Source organism: Halichoerus grypus, chromosome 7 (genome assembly GCF_964656455.1).
Source record: "Halichoerus grypus chromosome 7, mHalGry1.hap1.1, whole genome shotgun sequence".
NCBI lineage: Eukaryota > Metazoa > Chordata > Mammalia > Carnivora > Phocidae > Halichoerus > Halichoerus grypus.
In genome coordinates this window covers 38,304,199-38,324,253 of record NC_135718.1, presented here as the reverse complement: position 1 = coordinate 38,324,253, position 20,055 = coordinate 38,304,199, and the positions used below count along the sequence as shown (strand labels likewise).

General features: G+C 44.8%; 1 pseudogene; it reads right to left on the bottom strand.

Moving 5' to 3' along the window:
* Nucleotides 1–17,263: 17,263 nt before the first annotated feature.
* On the bottom strand, nucleotides 17,264–18,575 carry LOC118549501 (eukaryotic translation initiation factor 2A pseudogene; annotated as a pseudogene).
* Nucleotides 18,576–20,055: the final 1,480 nt, after the last annotated feature.

Below are 20,055 nucleotides of genomic sequence, written 5' to 3'. Positions count from 1 at the left end.
GTCTTAGGAGACAACGACACAGCATCTTGGCAAAGCTATCGGCCATCTCTCTATTTCAAAAGATCACCTTGACCTTTCCTTCACAGCTCCTCTCCCTCGGCAGACAGCTGGGAGCCGAGAGAAACCTGTGTTGCCTCCCTTGCGGGGCCATCGCTCTCCTCTGAGACAGGCCTGTCTGGCCGACGCGGCTCTGTGTGCACATTAATAACAGAGCCAGGCGCTGGCCTCCCTGGAGCCCCTCCGGGGAGCCTCTTAGGGTCTCCACATGGGTCCTCTCCCTCCCCCTCCACTGTTCTCCAGGATCCATGAACAAAGCTTCTCCTCTGCCTGAGAGAATCCCCAGGCCTCCCACAGTTCTAGCACAGTGCGGAATGGTGATTTGGGATATGTTACAGGGCTGAGCATCCTTTGCCCCCACGGCCTTCCTCCCCCAAAGCCTGAAACATGAGGCGGCCCCTCAGCTGCTCGGTCTGGCCATCTATTGGTGGGAAGCTTCTCTTGGCTGTGGAAGGCGGCAAGGGTCTCCGCCACAGGGACTTGTTTTGTTTATCTAGCTGGACTCCATCTCTTAGTATGTAGCTCACGGAGGAAGAGGATTTTGCAGCTGAAGTGAGTCTGTCCCTCCTGTGGAGACAGTGAGCGGAGAAAGAACAGATATTCACTGAGGCTCAAACCCCCCTTGGTGTTGTCTGCAAGGCTGTGGAGCAGGTGGGGCTGTAGGGTCATGGTCAGGGACCACAGGATCATAGCACAAAGGCCCCAAGGTCACGGCAGCCAGCCCTCTCTTCTTCCAGAGGGACCGTGGCCTTTGTTGGTCTGATTATGGAACCTGAGCTCTGATTTCCGTCCATCCTCTTTTTTTTTTTTTTCCAAAGACCACACTCAAATTCATAGGGGGATGAATGATAATAGAACATAATCAAAACAACATGCAAACACAATTCCAGAACATTCAACCATCTATTGTAGCTGTTCTTTGTAAAGTACATTAAGTTATACAGAAACATCTTTATATAAATTATGCTTAATTTTTTAAAATTATGTCTGTAGACACTGTGAAACTATTGTTAAAATTCACACTAAAACATTAGTGCAAGCAGTGGTGTACAAAAGTGTGAACAAGGCCAGTGATGAAAAACTTATCACCGACTTGCCACTTCAACATACTCTGCTTTCAGTCAAATAGTGAAGGCCTCACCATGGAAAACATGTTGATCACTTTTAAAGTCACGCTGACTTCGTTCACCCTGAGGGTTCTCATCTCAGTGTGGCAACCAATCCTGCGTTCAGGGAAGGAGCAGCATCAGGGAAGAGAGAAACCCATGTCAAGCTGGCCATTCTGATGTGAATCTTGACACTTGATAATGAAAACAATTCCAGAGACAACTTGTATATCAAAAACTGTAGAACTATCACATCACCTTGACCCCCAAATATTTAAAACTGAAATGGAATTGAATCCTCCTTCCCCCACTTAAAATGCATGCTGAAGAAGAATTTACATACTCCAGTGAGGCTTTTCCAAAAATAATTCTGCGTGAAATCACTCAAAAGTCTTTCTCTTTCCTGCCCTAAAATCTATTTGGGCTGGGGACGCTCCTGCAACAAAGTTTACTTTGGATAAATTTGTTTACTCTACTTTGATTATTTTGGATTCTATTTAAAAGTGTGGTCAAAGCCCTGAAGAACCAATCAGTGGTATTAAATGCGTTAGTTACTTAATGTTCTAAATTATGAGGACAAAAATTAGTCGGTTCCAAACTGTATCTGCAATAGACTCCCTAGATTCCCTTCACACATTTTATCCAGGTGTGGTGTGGAGGTGCAGGACGGGGATGGTTGCAGGGTTCTGGAGTGGAAAAGTGGTTCTAACAAAATCTCAATCACTTCACGCAGAGGCACAGAACCATATTCCAGGAGCTGGTTCTTTTTCTTTCTTTCTTTTTTTCCCCTCTTTTGTTGTTGTTAAGAAGCACTAATTTGCATTTCAAAAGAAGAACAGTGATGGAAATGATCAGAAGCATCAACATGTAGCTTTGAGAATTTAGACCTTAGTTGAAGATACACTGTTTTCTGAACTCTTATATTTATAGCAAAAATAAAAAAGATTTATAGAAAACCTTTAATTCCCTATTAATTTTGCATTAAGGAATTTATATTTGTTAATCTCTATTTTTTCGTGCTTTCTTGGAGATTTTTTGAAGCTTCACCAACTTTTACACAGGTTTAAAATGATCCGAACAATGTACTCTAAGTAAAATGAACACAGGATACTTTGAAAGAGTTCCCTTTATATTAGCTATTCTCAGTGTACTCTGGTCAACATTTATTTAGCAATAAAGCCTTACAAACTTTGATCACACGGCTAATAAGACTGAAAGGCCACACTGAGTCACAATCATACAGTTTCAGAACTTGTAAACCTTTCTCCTGAACCTCTCAAATCGTGTCAACTAGAATTACACTGCTTTTAATGATGGAGCTTGTGAAAATACTGGGTTTTGAAGGTGGCTGATCAAATCATTTTGCAGAAGGCAAGAAACACTATTATCACAGCTATTACCCTATTTTAATGATTTGCAAGTAGTTTATGTGATGGAAAGCACTATGAAGTAGTGTGAACTAGTTGAAAGCTAAGGAAAAGAAACAACACTGTAAACCACAGTAAATGTGTATATAAACAAAGGCACACAAAACTAAAATTTACATCTATCCAGGCAATATCTGAATTCATACATCTTCGGTACTCAGAGATACTGGGTCAACCAAGCCAGTGGTGAAGAGTATTTTTTCATATCCTTTAGGAAACGTCTTGTCCCGATTTTAAAATGCTATGATCTCCATTCTAAAAATTCACGGAGATAGAGACAAATAGGAATCAATTTAAAAAGTTACCTGAAAGTAGAATTAACAGCAGTCTCTGTAAACAGGTGTGGGGTTAAGAATTTCATTAAAAATATAAAAGTGGGCTGAGACCTTATCTTTTAGAGTTTTAGATTTCAAAACTTTTGAGCAGTGTGTGATTCATATGGAATCCAGTCTTAACTTGCATACAACTGTGTTAACAGCTACATTTTCACACCTTACAGTGGAAGGTACAGAATTAACCTATGTCCCCAGTGCTACTATTTACCCCCAGAATACTCCACAGGGCACACACTTGCAGGGACACCTACAGAATCCATGTTTCCCCCACGTGCTTCTACTGTTGCTTGCCATCCTCTAAAGCTGCTTCTCTTGAAGGGGAGCGGTGACTCAGGGTATGTGCTCTGAGGAGCTGGAAGATCGAGATGGTTAAGGAAGCCCAACGGCTAGGGGCACCTGCAGGCCCATGTCCCTGGAGCTGGGGGGCAACCCGATTTTCATCCATCCTCTTCATCTGACTTTCCTCTCAGAACCACTGTCAATAATTTAGAATTTTCAATATTAGGGGCGCCTGGATGGCTCAGTCGTTAAGCGTCTGCCTTCGGCTCAGGTCATGATCCCAGGGTCCTGGGATCGAGCCCCACATCAGGCTCCCTGCTCAGCCAGGAGCCTGCTTCTCCCTCTCCCACTCCCCCTACTTGTGTTCCCTCTCTAGCTGTCTCTCTCCCTGTGTCAAATAAATAAAATCTTTAAAAAAAAAGAATTTTCAATTTTTTTTTTTTTTTAACACAAATTTTGCTCTGCTTTATTAAAACCCCAGAGGCAGAGTATCTGGCATCTGTGGGCAGTGATATTCCCTGGTCTATAAGTCCTTCTCAGGGTAGCCCTGTAAGGAATTTTCAATATTAACACACCCATTTCGCTGAGATATTTTTATATACATGTAAGATATACTGCAATTGCAAAGGGACACTGTTTCATGCTTTATCATCGGTATGTTCGGCAACTCCTGCCATCAGATAAGGGTGCATTTAGTAATAATCTCATTTGCTAAATGAGACGAAAAATGGGAGTTGGACTTGCCCAGGCTGGTCAGTGATGGAACTGGAAATTCATTTGACTACACCTAGAAGGTTCTACTTGCTTCGTTGTAAAAGAATCATTTGGCGACAAGGAGGTTGGCACCTGGGCTGGGCAGCACGGAGAGAGCCTGAGTGCTGGCGGGGGAGGGCATCATGCTCCTCTGTTCCTCATGCCTGGAGGATCCCCCAAGTCTGAGCTGACACTGTCTCATCATGATGGGGCTCCCTTGGGGCTTCTACTTGCCTTATCTTGTTCTTGTGCTAACAGACCGCTTCCTGGTTGTGCTGATGGGCGCTTCCTAGGCAGCCTTCCCCGACCCCTGGTGGCCTCTGGCCAGAGAGCCATGTCCTGTCAGGCTGGCGGACCTAAGGGAGAATGAGGGAGGTGCCAGAGGCCATTGCTCTTGCAAAGCACAGCCCCTGGAGAGGACTTCCATGTGAACTCCGTGGGCTCTGCCCCTGCACACGCGTGGGAGGACACGAGTCCGCCTGGAAACGAGATGTGCCACGTTTGCACAAGCAGCTCGAAGTGGCTGCATTTGGTGCCTACTGCTCACCGCTGTGGCATCACCTTGGGTCAGACCTTCTTCTGCTCCTCTCCCACTCAGGCTTCAGGTATCAACGAAAGGGTGCACACGATGGTCAGTCATTCTTTTTGCATCTGGAATGCTGTGATGTATACAGTTTTAAACTGGCTACACAGCAGTTAAAAGAAAACAGTCAACATTTATATTTATGGTTTTGCTGCCTTTGGAAGGGGATGGATTTATTGAGCTTGTTCTTTTTCTTTTCTTTCTTGTTCTTTTTTTTTTTTTTTTAATTCACATAAAAGAAAAACTGGATATTCCAATAGAGGAAGGTTTTGTTTGTTTTTTTGTTATCCTTCTTCCTAATGATCCAAGTCTGGCCAGTTTCCTCTTTCCCCTGGGGACCCGGTCTCCTGGAGATGCAGGCTTAGGTCTTTGTCCATTCCTGCACATCTCCTTTCTTCTCCTCTCAGAGGAGGGGGCTGGATCCTCTCCTGGAACTCAGCGCTCAGCACAGGTGCTTCCTCCAGAAGGGGCCGGCAGGGGGTGGGGTGTGTTAGGGGCTTGGCCCGGGGATGGCTGTCACAGACTTGTGCCAGGGGAGGAGATCAGGCATGAAGAAATTCCTGGGGAAGTCTCAGGACCTGCCTCCTCCCCTCCGATCATTCTGCGGTGGGTGCAGAGAGAGACCTCCATGGCATAGTCTTACCAAGGAGAGAGAGAGAGATAACTTCTGCCTCCACACTTCTATTTTCTCTCCTCACTTGTCTAAGCACAACAACTGTAGAGTTTGGCTCATTTAGAGAAAGAACTTTTAAAGGAGAGCTGGGCAAGGAGGGAGTGAGCTCCTTCTGAGGTTGTGAGGTCACCGAATGCCACCCAGGCATCACGATGTGGGGGAGAGGTCTGAGAACTCCACTCAGAGAAGACTGTCTGAGGCATCAGGTAGGCAAGACCTCCAGCTCAGAGTGGACTCATTATTTTATTATCTTCTTATTATATTTCATTCTCAGTTCATTAACTTCTGTATTATTGTTATAAACTCCTTCCTCAGCTTTTTACTTTGAAGATCTACTGAAATCGAATGTTTCAATATTTTCAGATTTTTTTAAGGGAAATGCATTTAAGGCTATAAATGTTCATCAGAGTGCTTCTTTGGTTATACCTTATAGGTTTTGTTACATAACCTCAATTCCATTCACTTATAAGCATACCTCATTTTTTACAAACTGAAGGTTTGTGGCAACCCTGCCCTAAAGCAAATTTATCGGCACCATTTTTCCCACAGCATTTGCTCACTTCCTGTCTCTGTGTCACGTATTTGTAACACTCATAATATTTCAAACTCTTTCAGGGAGAGAGAGAAACTCAAGCAGATTCCTCGCTGAGCACAGAGCCACACCTGGAGCTCGATCTCATGACCCTGAGATCATGACCTGAGCTGAAACCAAGAGTCAGACCCTTAATCGACTGAGCCACCCAGGTGCCCTAGGCTGCCCATTTTTAATTAATATATATCTTTTTATATGAAGTATCCTGCAAAATTTCCTGTTAAAGAATAATTAATCTCAAAGCATTGAGATGTATGGTTTCAAGATGCTTTGAGTACTCCTGAAAACAACAAAACCTAAAATGGAGAAGAGAGGAAACGGGCAATTTAAATGAAACAACAGATTGCCACAACCTCAAACCGGAAGTGATGGGGCCCATCGGCCAGAGACCCTGCCTCTGGGCCATCACGAGATGAGACTGTGCATGCTGAGAGGCTACACACACTTCCCGGGACCACAGGCCGTACACGAAGCCTCCCCATTGTTGTTACCCCCCAGAAGCTGCCTTCAGTGAACCTTAGACTAGCCATGATCCAACCCGTGGATGGTTTAACTATGGAACAACTTGGCCATAGCTGACCCGACTCATTGGCACAGACACTTTGAAATTTGCAGAATCCTGTGAGAGGTCGAGGTTACCTTGTGTTCGTTGCTGCTGGTGCGTTTGCTAGTAAAATCCTAGTGCTCCATTTCACTGACTTCTTTTATGTGATGAAAGAAAATCCAACACATGGGCTTTCTTTTTGACAGCTCACCACAGCAGAACTCTCCCTGGTGGAGATGTGTTTGTAAGGGATCCATTTAATGCATTCTCTGTCTTTGCAGACAGACGTTTCTTGGTGCCGCTTTGCTAAGTGGAGTTTCTTCCCTCAGACTGTGGCTTGCTGTTCCAGAGCGGAGAAGATGTTATTATTTTCTGTGAAAGTGAATTGATGCCCCTCTGGGAGTCTGGATATTATCAAGATGAAAAAGGTTCTGTGTTTCTTTCAGGAGCAGTAAATCAGATCCTTTGTGAGATGTGCATTCAATCTCTTTCTCTTTCTTTCTTTGAGAAGTGGCCAAGCCCGAGTGATGCTTTTGTCTTCGCTACTTGGATGAAGGTGGGGAAGGATGTCTGAGTCACCAAGGCCCCTCCTCCGCGCGCACAGTTCTGCGGGTTCCCATGTGGCTTCCAAAGGGCCACACATCCAGCGCTGCCCCTCATTCACCTCCAGAATCCCTCACATCCATTCACATGTCTCTGGAACACATTGGCTTCCTGTTGCCTCATCTCCATGTTCCAATGCATCGGGGTCTCCTCTGCTCCACTTCACTAGGAAAACGTGAGGCCTCATCTGCTGAGCGGGGCCATGCTGATGCTTTGCCTTCTTGTGTGTTCTCCCATCTCAGGCAACGTGCCTGGACCCACCCTGGCACTTTTCTTTAGGAGGGCCTTCCAGGGCCTTGGGGAAGCCCAGCAGCAGGCGTGAAATTGGCCTTAACTGCAGAAATGAAATGAACAGTGATTAACATATGATATTTTTCATCCAGAAGTCAATGGTGCAAGTATCAGTGAATGTCTTGGAGTTTGGGTGGCTGGTAACTTCAGTGGGAGCCAACATCACCACCCATTGCTGAAAAGGCCATCTTGGCCTCCGTTAATGGTGGACGGAATGTGGATCAGAGGAGCCAGTTCCACTGGCCTCTGGGTGGGCTACAGAACTTCCCATTTTAACTGTCATTGCATCATAGAAGGAACCTTGAAAGTGGATATAGGAGATAGTGATTAACATCTTGAGGAATCTAGAAACCATGCTGTATGGAGGCGAGTGGAAGAACTGTCTAATCCCAAAGAGCTGCTTATGGAAAAAAAAAAAAAAAGAAGACTTGGACGGAAAAAGATTGCTGTCTCCGGATGTTTAAAGAAGTACAGTGTAGTAGAGAAAACAAACCGATTCTGTGTAATCACCATAGGGTAGAACTTTGATCTGGATGTGGAAGTTGCAGGGGACAGATTGCATTTCATTCTATGTTAACCACCTCGGGGCAGCCGCAGGGGCAAGCGGTCACCATGTCACCTGGAATGCCCAAGCCAAGGCTGGTACCCCTTCTCTGGGGCCTGGGTGGGCGAGCCCTGGGTCTCTTGCCTCTGAGCCTGAGTGCTTCTATGGCTGCTGAAGAAATGGCAATAGCGTCTTTCCTGGGGCTCACGAGGCATGGAGGAGAGCAGCAGGACCTCGCTGTGCTCGAGGAGGGCGCTGGGCCTGACCGAGGGCTGCAGGGGATGTTTTCTCAGCTTTAAGTCTTGAGCCTGAAGTTTCACCTGCCACCCCTCCCGCACTCCTAACATCTGAAAGGAAGGCTCCAACCCCAAGTCAGACAGTCCCATCTGTGCCTTAAAGACAAGGCCGAGGGTGACCCACGTTGGCCAGAGGATGAAAGGCAGGGACTGGAGCTCTGGGTCGGGGTTGGGCTGTAGACATGCTGTGTGGGGCTTTCTCTTTCCTGGTGTTCTTCCCTGTTTGTGAAATCCATTCCCATGAATGTTTCAGGTGCCGTCCTTCTCAGAAGGTTAAAAGCTAAGATGGCTCCATGGGAAGCAAGCTCCAATGTTTAGCTGAGTCTGGGGGAGTCATTTGCCCTGCCCCCTGTCCAGTGGGCTTGAGTTGGCACTTGCCCACCTTCATTGATGGGTAGCTCATCTGTCAACTGGCAGACTAGTTTGATGGCACCGAGCAGGGCTTTGGAGGCTGACACTCACACCACATCATCTTAAGTACTCACAGCCTCTCCATGCAGACATGCAGGAATAAGAATCCTTCCCCATGCCTTAACCTGCAGATTCTACCTGTTATAGAATAGAGAAAAGCAGAAGGAAAGGAAAACTGGTGTTGAATTTACTAAGAAAATTAAGTTCCAAGGGTCTTTCCAGTTAACCTACACCTTTGTTTTGCTTACATTTTAAAACTTCTATTTTAATGTAATTTTGTACTTAACAAAGAATGGCACAGAAAGCCTACAAAGAATCCTGTATACCCAAATTTCTCAAATGTTAGTATCTTATGTAACATGAGTACAATGATCAAAATCAGGAGGTTAACTTGATGTGACACTAATCTAATCTATAGGCCTTATGCAGATTTCACCAGTTGTCCCACAAATACCCCTTTTCTGGTCCAGGTTCCAAACCACCTTCATACGTCGGATGCAGATGTCGTATCTTCTCGGTCTCCTTTAATCTGTAATGGTCTTAACTACCCCTTTGGCAAATTTAATTCTAGAGAAGGAGAATGTATCCATTAGAGAAATACTGAGTATCTGCTTGCTCTGTGCTGTGCCCATCCCTAGCTCTGTGCTAGGGATGAGGGGACACCACATGAAAAGGAGAGACAACATCCCTGCCATCTGAAGGCTCTCAGGCTAGTGTTGAACACACATGAGAAAGCCAGCAGTTTCCATGCAGGATGCCAATTATTATAAGAAGTAATGAAGGAAGGAGCATTTGGGTTGGGAGGGCAGTCACCTAAACCAAATTGGGAAGATGTGGGAAAGGATTCCTGGAAGGGATGATATTGGAGTTGAGGCCCATGGGATGGGTAGGAGTTACTCAGGCTGTGAGAAGGACGTCGTGGTGTGAGATCGTATAAGCAGTGGCACAAGATGGCACAAGACATCTGCTCTGAGCACTGAGCTGAAATGCATTCTGGAGTCTGCATACGACACGTGAAGTGGGGCTGGAGAGGCAGGGAGTGGCTAAATATGCAAAGGCTTGGAAGTTGTATTAAGGGCTTATTTTTGACCACAGAGCCATGGCAAGGCATTGAAAGATGTTTTGTATTGGAGTGTAGTGATCATATTTGTTTTTAAAAAGACTACAAGAGATGATGTTGGCCTGAACCAAGATGGAACAGTGGGTGTAAAGACAGGTGAACAAACCCAAGATTTGGAGGAGGCAGGACCAATAGGAGGTAGAGAGTGGCTGGATATAGAGACTGGTTGGATGGAGAGATTGGCTGGATGGAGAGAGTGGCTGGATATAGAGACTGGCTGGATGGAGAGATTGGCTGGATGGAGAGAGTGGCTGGATATAGAGACTGGCTGGATGGAGAGATTGGCTGGATGGAGAGAGTGGCTGGATATAGAGACTGGCTGGATGGAGAGATTGGCTGGATGGAGAGAGTGGCTGGATGGAGAAGTTGAGGAGAGGCAGTGGTTGGAGGTGAAGCCTGGGCTTCCGGCTTTGGCAATGAGTGGAAGTTGGTGCCTCCTACCTTCTCTAAGGTAGAAGACACAATGAGAAGAACAGTTTCGAGGGTGTTTTTATGCTGGTGTTTGGGTAACTTGTGTGAAGTTAGAGTGTGAAGCTGAGGCTCTCCTGACCCCCAGTCCAATGTTGACTTCATCGGATGCCTCCTAACTATATTCAATCCAGCAAACAACTGGGTATGAAACACACATACAAGTGCTCCTGAGAAGCAGGTTGTGTGCCCTGGCCTCTGCCCCTGGGGAGCCAACAGCTAGGGCTGCCCCAGCATTGAGCAGACAGTGCAGTGAAGGTGGTCCAAAGAGGCCCAAGACTGGGCAAGGATTTCTACTGCGATCCTATTCAGCTGGGAGAGAAGCAGAAGCTGGACACATTCGATCCTGCTGAGATGGGGTTAGGAGGGCTCTGTAGATAAAGGGAGTTGTCCCAACACTGCAGGGTGGTTTGCTGAGAGCAGAGGAGCAGAAGGCCAGGCCAGAACAGGCAGCTGGCTGGGATATCAGGATATTGGGATATTGGGATATTGGGAAAATGACAGGGAGAGGTGAAGGGGAATTCTTTCCTCCAACCTGTCAGAGAAGGGCTGGGAGGGCCAACAGAGCTAGTCAGCATAGAACTCTTTTTACATGGAAACCACCATGAGAGTTTCTGTTCTGCCATTTGCTGCTGAGGCAGGTAGGGCCCTATGAGGTTAATGACCTGCCCAAGGTCACATAGATAGTAAGTGTAGAGCCAGGACTTTGACAAGTCAAACCCTGACTCTATAGTTCTTTCCTCTGCTCTATGCCTCCTGATATCAAGTGGAAACTCAGGTCCAGTCTAAGTAATTGTCAAAACTGTCTAGGTGTGGGCAGGTGGGGGGATGCCTAGACAGAAGGAACAAAGAGAAAGTGTACAGTTGCCATCCCAAAGTAGTCACTGGCAGCATGCAAAACCCCGGCCATCATCAGGAAGATCCTTCTCGAAGAGGGGCAAGAGTTGGAGAAGGCCTAATTCCAGGGAATGGGGCTGAGGGCACAGGAGGAGGTCACACAGCATTGGGCCCCTGGCAAGGAGAACCCAGCAGAGGCAGTCATAAGTCAGGCTGGCCCAGCCTGGTGTGAGACTCAGTCCTGATGCTCCCTCCTCATCCTTGATTCAGGATCTATGCCTGACTCACTGCAAGGCTAGTCTTAGGTAAAAGCTGATCTAGAGGCAGCAATGCACCAGCTCTGGCCCCAGCTCCAGGCGGTTTTGTTGATGTTTATGGAAGCTGTCTTTTCCCTTCTGACCCGTATTCACCCCAGTTTGCAGACCTGCTCCGTCCCGACAGGCGAGGCTGGAAGCACTTAAGAAGAAGAGGTCTCAGCTGGACTCTTCCTCTCCTTCCAGTGCTGGGAGAGAGGGAAGTCTGCTACCCCCAGCAGTCAGTCGGCCTCTTGGAGGCTCAGCTGGAGGGAGAAGTCCAAGCGGGAGGGGAGGATGAGGGGGCACAGTTTGGCTTATCTAAATCTTGTGGGGGGCACTACAAACAAGGGAGAAAACAGGACTGGACTGTGAGGAATGGACAGGGAATGACTTGCCTGTCCCAGTTTCTCATCCACCCGGATCGTGGCTAAAGAGATGGCTGCTATCGGGTGGCATTAACTGACATCCAGGGTCACCTCCTCCCTTCTCCATGCCTGGGTAAAGCCACTGTCCACAGACTGGCACCAAATCTGTGCTCATCTGAGTGCAGACCTGAGAGGCAGGGATGTTGGTTAGCCTGGAAAGGGACATTCTCCTGGCTGGGTGCAGGGTTTCTCCAGCTATCAGGAAATCCTGAGACTCTAGCTCCAAGGAGATTTTAGGCCATGTAGAAAGAGCACAGACAAGCAGATACAACTTGAAATGTATTTATGGACCAACTTAGTCCACCGCAAATGGCTGGGCGGCACCTCTCAAAAATGAGTCAGGGGTCTCCCATGCGGAATCTGGGGGTGGAAGTGAGTGATGTGAATATTTTTTTGTGCTAAAATTTGCTTTATGTCTTGAGAAAAGAGCCTCAAGTTTCCTCAATCCCCTTCTATCATGCATCCTCGGCAGCTCTGGGAGATATTTTCTCTATTAAGCAAATGAACAGCTGCTGGTTTTGGCTACAGTTTGCTTTGCTCAGTTCTTGGGCGGAAAGAAGATGCTCAGCTATCCTCAAGAGCTATCAGTGGAAATCAAAATAAAAAACACAAAACAGATGGGCCTAGAGAATGGAAACCCTGAAGGGCGCTGTGGGTTCCCACCCACAGTAGAAAGCTGCAAATACCCAACAGTTATAGGGTTCTCCTCCTGCCCAGGCCTGGCCTCATGTGCTCAACTCCATACTGCAGGGATGCGTGGTGTTCTTCAGAACTCCTCCCATCCGACCTTTCAGGATAGAGGATGTAGGGACAGTGGCAGATTTCTGTGAGGGGACAGTGAGCAAGGCACTGGGAAATTTCCTGGATCAAAATATATCACCCATCACATCACCAATTTTACCATAAGTGTCAATTTCCTTCAGGTGTCAATTTCTCCACCTCTGGGTTCTGATATGAACCAACCCAAACAGCAGTTAACATCTGTATTATTATTTTCTATGAGTCAGGCTTTAGTGTCCAAATTTGTAAGGTCACATTTAATCCTTGCCTTGTTCTCGTGCTGTGCTCATTTTACTGATTAGAAAGTTGAAGCTCAGAGAAGCCAAATAATTTACTCAAAGTCATAGTTAGTATTGACATTTCTGGTTAGTCTGACCACCAAAAATACCCAAATACATACCAGGATGGATTGCCTACCTGGGGAGACTGATTCCATTCATTCAACACATGTAAGTAGAAGCGTAACAGTGCAAACACACACACACATACACACACACACACACACACACACACAGCAAATTTTACTCAGCAGAAATATATGTCCATCTACTCCACAGTCAAGGAAATGAACACAAAGTTGGCCACACAGCCAAGGCCACACAACCAAGGATCCACAAACATTGGGGGAAAATCTGCACCATTGGAAGGACATCAAATTACATCAAAATTACATTGAAATTACAAATTACATGAAGAAGATGGAAGTAAAGTTTAGAGCATCAGGAAATTCTTTAGAATCAGTATAATTAATGTTAACATATGAAATAATGTTGCAGAAATGGATGAGAGTATTTTAAATATAAATTAAAACAAAAATCTTAAGAAATCTGGAGAAAAAAGTAAGAACAATGAAATTAAAAATGGGTGTTAAAGAGCAGAATCAACAAAACTAAAATCTGATTTTGTAAGCTGGAGGATAGCAACAAAGCATTCTTCCAAAATGTAGCCCCAAAAAGACAAAGAATCAGAACATATTAATGGAGCATTAAGACACAATAGGTTTACCAAAGAGTTCCAAATCCTATCTAACTGAGGTTGCAAAAGGAAAGAAAAACGAAACAGAGGCTTGAAGGGAGGAGATAAATAACAGAAGACAACATTTTTGGAAAGGAAGACATGAGTCCTCAAATTGAAATACCCCCTGAGTGTTGCATGGGACAAATTTAACAGATATGACATATACATGCACTGTGGTGACATTTCAGAAAACCAGCGCTGACAAAAGTGTCTTAAAGGCCAACAAAGCTAGATAAAAGAGAAGATAGCTTCTATATAAAGAAATGAACACCAGATTGGAATCCGATTTCTCAAAAGTAGGAGAGGATTTCTGAAAGCAATAGACCAATATTTTCAAAGTTGTTGGTGTGTGATTTTGAATTAGAATTCTATTCCAAGAAAAAAAATTAAACACAAAGGTGAAAAGAGTTTTTTTCTAAAGCTCTTTAAGGACTCAGAAAGTTTATCAAACAGAAGCTCTATCAAATTTCTGGAGAATCTATTCCAGCAAAATAAATAAAAATATTGATAATTAAATGGAAGAAGACTTGGGATATGGAGAGTAGCGCCTAGCCAAAGAAATACAGGAGTATTAAATATTAATACTACATTTGTCTTGATTTTTGAAGTAACTAATGATAATAAAAATGCAAATCCATTATCCCTACATGATCTCAGAATAGTTCAGATCATGGAAGAAAAGAAAAGCTTTATATATTAGAACTTTTAGCAGCAACAGCATTTTCCCCAGCTTTTTGAACAAGGGCACTCACATTTTCATTTTGCACTTGGTGCCACCTCTGTCAGCCACACAGGGAGACTGGATATTTCTTTTGCTGAGGAAACTAGGAAAAGAAGGCTATATATTTGGAGACATCAGACACATAAGAAAATTGGATGACAAAAGGAGAATCAAGGGAGGTGCTAACAACTGATTTAGAGCTATCCCCAGACTCCCACTGCCAAGGTGGGAGATTGTAGGATCTTTCCCTGGAATAACTGAACCACTCAGCAAAGAAGACCTACACATCCTGACACGTGAGGTCACTAATGTCATTGTTGATGGGCCATCCCACCAACCTGAGGTGAAACTCTCCAATGTAATAAGCTCTTCCATGCCTGTTGTCATCACCTCCAAAGGAGATCCGGTTTTCGGGGCTTAATGCCCTCGCTCCCATTTCCCCTCCTGCCTCTTGATTTGGGAATTGTGTCCATTTGCATTTAATATAATAATTAATATATGTTGTGTCTCAGGTTCTGTTTTCTTCACAACAAACTTTACAATGTATGGCTACTTTGCTGTCGTTGGCTTAGGAACATTTTTCCATGCCTGTCTCCCTACCAGGCTGCAAGCTCCCCGAGGACAGACGGGAGCCACCCCTGACTGTTCACTGCTAGGTCTGCAGAGTCTCATACTGTGTTCTCTCCAGGTTGTCTCTCAGTAAATTGACTTGGGTGAACAATGCGAAGAGACTTTGTAAACTGTATGTTGATGTGAACAAAAGGATAGCTTCTAATTACAGAATGGGTAGAAAGCAGATTCCAAGGAGGCCTGTGATTCCAGGGTGCTGATTCCAAGAAGGATGAGTGACAGATATGCTACCTGGGTCCCCATACCTGGGAAACCTGAGGAGTCAGGCAGGACGGGTGATGGCATGGTTTCTTACCCGGCGTGGAGCAGAAGCAAAGGCAGAAACAGCCTCGTCTTTTCTCCCCTCCCCCACCCAAGCACAAGGGGAACCCACGATGTTTGGCTTGATTTTGAGGTTCTTACTCTCCCTACATTCCTGGACCTTTCTTTTACCTCTGAGTCAGACCTGAGAACAAATGTCTTGGGACACTCTTCATCGGGTTCTCCCAGAGAAAGGACCTGGTTGCAGGAACCAGACTTCAAATGGTTTTCCAGGAGCTGAGGGAAGTGAAAGCTTTTCCCGCATTTTCTCTGGCCAAGGAATTAGGGAAAGGATGTGGGTCACAGAGCTACAGCAGTGTGAGGAAGAATTCCGACTTTCCCTAAGACTCACAGGAGACCTGTTTATCTTCACGCAGAAGACACCCCTTGCTTTCCACGTGGAGCGTGGTTCACCTCATCAGAAACTCTGGGCAGAGAAACCACCGCCATTGCTGGCTCAGTGGGTTATTCTGAGAAAAGATATACAGGAAGAAAATGAAACCCTTTATTTCTAGTATCCCTTCTTGGGAAATGGCAAGAAATGTTGCCTTTAGAGCCTTTATTTCCTCCATGAGTTTCACTTTTTCCATTGGGAAGAGATTCCCATCTCTCCAAGCAGCTATTGTTCTAAGGAACCATTCACCTCCCAACGACCTCAGTGTGAAAGGGTCCCGTGGCACCCACATACCTAGTTGCCTTGTCTCTGGTCACCGTGGACGCAGCCTTGAAGAGCACGGCAGCAGGAACACGCTCCTCACGTTACAGCATGCCTTCCGTGTTTGAGATGGCATCCTGCTGCCCACAGGGGGAAGTAGCAGAGTTCTCCAGAAGGAAAGAGAGCATGGATCGTGGTTGCACCTAGGATCAGCTACGTAAAGTTTAAAAGAGAAATTCTGTGTCCTGCAACAACGCAAACAACTCAAGTTTGTATTCAAGATAAAAACTTGAGAACAGAGAAAAATCACAGGAGACCTACCACCTTCTGAATGGATGGTGCCCTCCTCACAAACTTCAGCCATCCTCCGGCCCTGCTGGAGGCTTCACGGAGACCTGCTTCTGCCAGGCAGCTGGGTCTAGACAGGGATCCAGGGCGAGCTAGCGGAAATGTGACTTCCCAGTCTTCCTATGCAAGTGGTATCACAGGCAGGGAGCTGAATGGGGCTACAGCCCTCTGGTTTCTCAAAGCAGTTTCTCTGGATCCTGTTCTTGCTACAGAGCATTCTCTTCTCTGTGCTCTACTGCTTTAATTAGATGACTTTTTTTTTTTAAAGTTCAGTTACCTGTTAGAAACTTTCACATATATTATCAATGTCCTTCACGACAGACTCCACATGAGATTTTTAAATTTATCTTGACTATGTTTAGACAAAGCTTAGCTTGTGGGAGGCAAGAAATACACATACAGAAATAAATGAGAGGCTCAGCACACCAGAATTCCGTGTCCAGCTCCATCTCTGACCATTCCAGGCTACCAAAGAGACTGCTTAAATTCCTTTTTGTGATGAGAAATGACACGCAGGCACATGTTCAGACTCTTTTGGGGATCCTCAATGGATAGAGTCTTGGTTTAAAAATACAATAATGGGGACTTTAAATGCTCCAGGAGGAAGTGGACTATAAAGCAATTCAGTTTTTCAGAAAATTACTGTATTGAGTTTCTCCTGAACAAGTTAGTAAGTGAATACAAGTTCAAGAGAAAGAAATTAACATTCATTCTAAAGTTATGGAAATGAACTTTTTTTTTTAAGAGAGAGAGAGAGAGAGAGTGCAAGGATGTGTGTGAGAGGGGGAGGGGCACAGGGAGAGGGAGAAAGAGAATCCTATGTAGGCTCAGCGCAGAGCCCAACTCAGGGCTCTATCTCAGGACCCTGAGATCATGACCACAGCTGAAATCAAGAGTCAGATGCTTAACCGACTGAGCCACCCAGGCACTCCCAGAAATGAACTTTTGTATACCTTGCTTGTTTTGCACTGACTTCTTTTATCCAATCTAATGGGTTGCATTTTTTTTTTAAATTTAAAATGTCTTTATTCATTTATATGGTAAATTATACTGAATAACAATGATGTTTGACTTGCAGTCCCTTGAGCTTAGCTATGAAATTTGCATCTCTTTTCAACATGTATTGAAATGTAGGAAAAGCCAATTTAATGGACATTATTAACTAATTTCACTTATATTCCAATGGAATATATGGTTGAGTTATAGATGAGCAGTAAACAATGTGGGTACGTGTTGGGCAGGTGAAATTCAGGTGTTCTGCGGAGTTTTAGACAGAAGATGTATTTCCACTGATTTATGCTAACAACTTGCTCTCTGTCAATCTTTAGAGTAACCAATTTCAGATCTTCCTGCTCCTGGAGAAGAATGATATCTCTTAAAATTTCTCCGACTTAGAGTTTTTCTGTGTTTCTGTTGCTGATTGTTCTTTCAAGGTTCAATTGCTTTCAGGTCTTTGAGTCTTGAATTTTTCATCTGTCTCAGGGTCTCCAGATGTGAACAGAGACAGTATTTCGGGGTGTGCTCCGTGGGGCAGGGTAGGTGCCAAATCTTGGTTCTTGTTATTTCTTGCTTCCTGCTTTGGAGCTCTCTTAGCCTCATATTGCCTTTGATTTTTAAGAGCTGCTTTTGATAATGGCTTATCATTTCCTGGTTGTGATTTCTAATTCAGCAGTGGTGTCTTCTCTGAGAGCTTGGAATTGGTGATTGGTTTATTTCTTAAGCTGAGAGTCTACCAACCACTGCAAATTTAGATTCTTCGTCGGGTACTTTGCTTTTAATTGCTTAATAAGATATGTTTTTGCTGGAAATAGCCTATCCAAAAAATGGCTGCCAGGATAGGGCTGGCATAATGCCAAAGTTTGTACCCATTATTAATGCCAAAGCTTGTACCCAACCTGGGAGCATGCATGGCAGTTAAAATGTGCTCCCCATGTGGGCACCAAGCAAAATATGTAGGATCAGAGGCTGCTGGTTTAGAAATAGGTTTGTATTTTTTAACATTCCATGATTGCATTTGTTCGCCAGGTTTTTAAACCCAGCTAACCTTAATATATGGCTATGAGGACTAAATAAGTTAGACATTAGAACACCAGCTCCACGGTCATATACAGGATCACATTTCAAGTTGAAAATCATTCCTTTGGCAGGCATAGAACCATAAACAGCGTAAAACTCAGTAGAACTAGAATTCTAAATGTCACCATAAATGGGGCTATGTTTTGGTAATTGAATAAATTCTAGCACTTTCTTCATTTGCTGCAAGGTAATGCAACAGTTGTTCTCCGTTGTAGGAAGTCCCTTGCTTGTCGAATCCATTCTAACTATTGCAGCACAGCAGTGCTTTTCATTCCTTCGTGTCCTAACCTTATCAACCCCAGAGGAATGGACCCTGGGGCCTTGGAACATTACCACCACTGGATCTGTACCCTCATCTGCCAGGAAGGCATGGACGCCTCCATCTTCTCCTGGAAAAGTTATATTCATTTTTCGATGCCCCTCGTGCCATAAATCATTCTACTGCTGCTGAATCTGGTATCTGAATAACATGGAAGAGATCAGTATGTGGGTCCCTTCAGTGCTGCGAACACACCGTGACCTTTCCCACTTTCCACTGTTCCCTAGGCTGAAATGCTCATCCTGGCTCTTTATGTAACTACTGCCTTGTTAACCTTCAAGTTTTAGCGGCAATACCATTCTTTTCAAATTGGCCTCTCCCAGGAATGTCTACCTCTTTGACCTTCTTGATCATACTTCCTTCCTGGTCATTATCTTGCTTAGTTATGTGTTTGTTTGCCCATTGTCTGTCTTTCCCCAGCAAAAGGCAGGCTCCATAAGGTAAGGGAGCTGGCTGGTCTTACTCATCACTGATCCCCAGCCCCTGATACAGAGCCGGGCACATCGTAAGTGTTCAACATATATTTGTGAAATGCATTCATTTTTGTCCCTTCCCTAGCCCTTAGTGCCCAACACACTCAGTAAATAGCTATTGAATGAAGAAGAAATAAACAAATGGATGGAGAAATGCATATTTCTATTGTTCATCCTGATGCAAATGCCCTCTGAGCATGTGTTGCAGCCCCTGGGTAGGAGAACACCTTTTCCAGATCTTTCTTCTTGATTCTGTTCATGTGGCAGCATTGTTTAGAAACAGATTTCCTTTGATCACTGCCAGGACAAGAATTAATCATTTGTAGGCAGTCAAGACATCATGACTGTAGAATCCTGAAATACCTCTCAGTTTGATTTTTTTTTTTTTTTTTTTACTGGAAAAGAAGATGGGGGGCCCTGAGTCCAGAGAGAAAATTCTGATTTTCCTTGTCTGTGGTTTAGACCGAAACAAAAGAATGCTCTGCTGACTTTCCAGAGCCCTTTCTCTCCACTGCTGGGCACTCGGCGCTGCCCATGGAAGGATCCATCTGGGTATACCAGGAAAGGTCAGTATTCATAATCCTGTGGCCAGGTGCTCTGTGCAATTAGTGAAACAAGCCTTCTCCATGGGAACCCTCTCTTCTCCGAGGGTCAGAGTCCTGGTTTGTGTCCAGAGGCTGCTTCACACATTCATGCTTTTAGCTCCTTTGGTGTAACTCATTGCTGGTTAAAACTTGGCACATTCAATTATCTTCATCTGAGTCATTCATTTGTTTTAAATTTGAAACCATCTGAAAAATACAACACGGTGTTAAAATGTGTGTGTGTGTGTGTGTGTGAGTGCATATTTGAAAGAGCATATGGGAAAATCCCTTCTCCATGGCTATTTATAACCCTTCCCAGGCACTAAAAGCACAATGGTCATAACTCTCACCCATCCGAAAAAGTGCCGAGTACAGCACTTTCTTATTTTATGCACCTCCCAGTTCTTAAGTGCTCACTGTTTGGATTTCTGATCTGATAACTTTATTTAAAAATTGGGTCTTACTGGAATTTTGTGCTTGTCAGGGCTTTTTCTTCTGGCCAGGTGCTTCCC